Consider the following 3,209-nt stretch of genomic DNA (forward strand, 5'->3'; position numbering starts at 1 on the left):
TGTCCATGGGATTTCCTAGGCAAGAATACTGGAGTGGGTTGCCATTTCCTTCGCCAAGGGATCTTCCCAACCCAGGGATTGAACACATATCTCCTATATTGGCAGGTGGATTCTTTATCACTGAGCCTCCAGAGAAGCCCCAATAGGCCCTTACAGTCTAAGTTCAACATTGTCAGCAGTTAGATTGTAAGAGGTTTTTATGTCACATTGCAATAATCTGTCATATTTTAAAAGGTTGCCCAAGAAGTTTATCCTCTCCTACTAAAACTCTGGAAAAAAGCTCAGAGCACTTTCTACGTTACACACCTGCACCAACTACATTTCAAGCTGCAGAAAACAAAGACCAAACTATTTTTTTCTTTTATTGTGGTAAAATATACACAATATAAAATCTACCATTTTAACCATTTCTAAGTGTACAGTTTTATAGCACTAAGTACATTTCCACTGTTGTGTAACCATCACTGCACAACTTCAGAGTTTTTTTTTATCTTTCCCAGCTGAGACTCTATACCCATGAAACACTAGTTCTCTATTTCCCCTCCTCCCAACCATGGCAATCACCACTTTATTTTCTATCTCTATGAATTCGAATGGGGCTTCCCAGGTAGCTCAGTGGTAAACAATCCACCTGCAATGCAGGAGATGTGATTCAATTTCTGGGTTGGGATGATCCCCTGGAGAAGGAAACGGCAACTCACTCCAGTGTTCTTGCCTGGGAAATCCCTTGGCTAGAGGAGCCTGGCAGGTTACATTCCAAGGGATTGAAAAAGAACTGGACACGACCTAGCAACTAAATAACAACAATGAATTTGGACCCTCTAGGTACCCCATATAAGTGGACTCATAGTCTTTATTTCATTTGTGACTGACTTATTCACTTATAATGTCTTCAAGTTTCAGCTATGTTGTAGAATGTATCAAAATTTCCTTCATTTTAATGCATGAACAATATTCCATTGTAAGTATATATCTCATGTTGTTTATTCATTCCTTCACTGATGGACTTTTGAGTTGCTTCCAACTTTTGGTTATTTTGATTAATGATGCTATAAATGTGAGTGTGAAAATATCTATTTGAGCCTCAGGCATTTGTATTTTTTCTAAATCTTTGAGTATGATAACCTGAATTTATTGCATTAGTGATCTTTTAGACCTCAATAGCTAAGTGGCTGGGGGTAATTTACATAAAGACACAAGTTTAACCAGAAGTGGAATTGCTAGATCATATGGTAATTTCATATTCAATTTTTGAGGAATCATCAAGGTAACTATATTTATGTCTTTATAATATGTGAATATCTGCTATAATAGCATAACGCAAACACAGCAATAACAACTACATTTCTTAAGGACATTTGTTCTGCAAGGGACTCTGCTAAATGTGTTATAAATGTATACCATCTTACTTACTGCTGCTGAAAACCATAGAGGAAAGTATTACTGTCTTCTTTCTACATATAAGAAAACCAAGACTCAGTAAGATTAAGTAACTTACCCAAGTCTATAGTTGGTAAGAAGAGAGATATATTTGGAACCAGAAACCATGTTTTCAGCTCCCTGTAATCATCTGTGTGTGTGTGTGTGCTCAGTCATGTCCAATTCTTTGCGACCCGATGGACTGTAGCCCACCAGTCTCCTTTGTCCATGGGATTTCCCAGGCAAGAATACTGGAGTGGGTTGCCATTTCCTCCTTCAGAAAATCTTCCCAACCCAGAGATCAAACCTGTGTCTTCTGCATTGGGAGGTAGATTCTTTTACCACTGAACCACCTGGGAGCTATCTGTCAAACTGGTCAAACTGTTAACGTTTATGCAACATCATAGCACTGATCTTGTGGTTTAAAGAGAGCACAAGGAGTTCTATGGTCCAGGGGCTCCAGCTCCTGGCTTTGCTCCAAGGGCTTATCAGGACCTTCTGCAGAAGGGCTGCTCCCTGCTCTCAAGAAGTTTGGCTTCCTTCCAGCCCCACCCATTCAGAAAAGGACTTTCTCTCCCTTGCTCTATGGAGATTAGCAGGAAATTCCCATCCGTTCTTCACCAGCGTCTACGGAGAATATTTTCTCTTCAGGTGTTTGGAGGCAGCTGTCTGAAGGGTGAGTCACAGTTTTCCTTGGTGAGGCTGCATTTCCTTCTCTCAACCACTATGGTTTAATCTTTGTTGTAGCAAGAAGGCTCCGCATGCAGTTTCCTTTTCAAGTCTCATACCAGTGGCTTTCGTTATCTCATAGGCATGTGTAAGAAAAATGGCCCATGCCCTATTGTTTAATGGAAATACACAACAAAGTTTCTCTTTCCTTTTACCTTTTAACTTGGCTCCTTCTCTTTCTTTCTTTCTTTTTTTTTTTTAAGGAAAACCCAGAGGTAAATAGTTTTCAAAGCAGAAAATGATTTATTAATCCAGAAAAGAATGAAGTGGCAATCTGTGAATTTAAAAATCCAAATATTCAAAAAAAGCTTATTTTAGTGAAAAAAGCACAGGTTTTATAGACTTGAGAGCTAATGAGGGTTCTGATACTTTCTAGCTGTATCATCTTGGGCAAGTTATGCAAATAGGGGATAGTCATATCGCAAACTTTTGAGGAATAAATGTCCAGGATGTATGATTTAGTTTAGCACATGGCCTAGCCTGTGGAAGGTGCCCAGTGTTTAACTTAATTACACATGAATAAAAATGGTAGAAATTTCCCTTCTGTAAAAGATTTTTTGGATGTGGGCCAATTTTAAAGTCTTTGCTGAATTTGCTACAATACTGCTTCTGCTTTATGTTTGGGCTGTTTGGCTGTGAGGCATTTGGGATCTCAGCTCCCCAACCAGGATTGAGCCTGCACCCTCTGCTTAGAAGGTGAAGTCTTAACCTCTGGACTGCCAGGGAAGTCCCCCAGATTGTAGAAATTTCTCACATAAAATTAAGTGAGTTTAAGGAACAGCCTTCCCCAAATCTCACACAAAAGGCAAGTCCTTTGGGATAATAAATGAATGTCATTTTTACCAAAGTCATATGTACAGATATTGGAAAAGAACATTGAGCATCTCTGATTACAAAGTATAAATAAGACACTCCTAAAATTCCAACTTTCAACATTCTGTAAGTGGCCTCTGCAAAGAGGTCTTAAGAAACAAGACTAATTGTTTTACAAATTTTGAAATGTCAAGAAAAGAGATGGGTAGAAGACTATAGGAAAGGGTGAATAGGAAGAAGAGCCAGCC

The sequence above is a fragment of the Bubalus bubalis genome, chromosome 3 (genome assembly GCF_019923935.1).
Source record: "Bubalus bubalis isolate 160015118507 breed Murrah chromosome 3, NDDB_SH_1, whole genome shotgun sequence".
NCBI classification, from domain to species: Eukaryota; Metazoa; Chordata; class Mammalia; order Artiodactyla; family Bovidae; genus Bubalus; species Bubalus bubalis.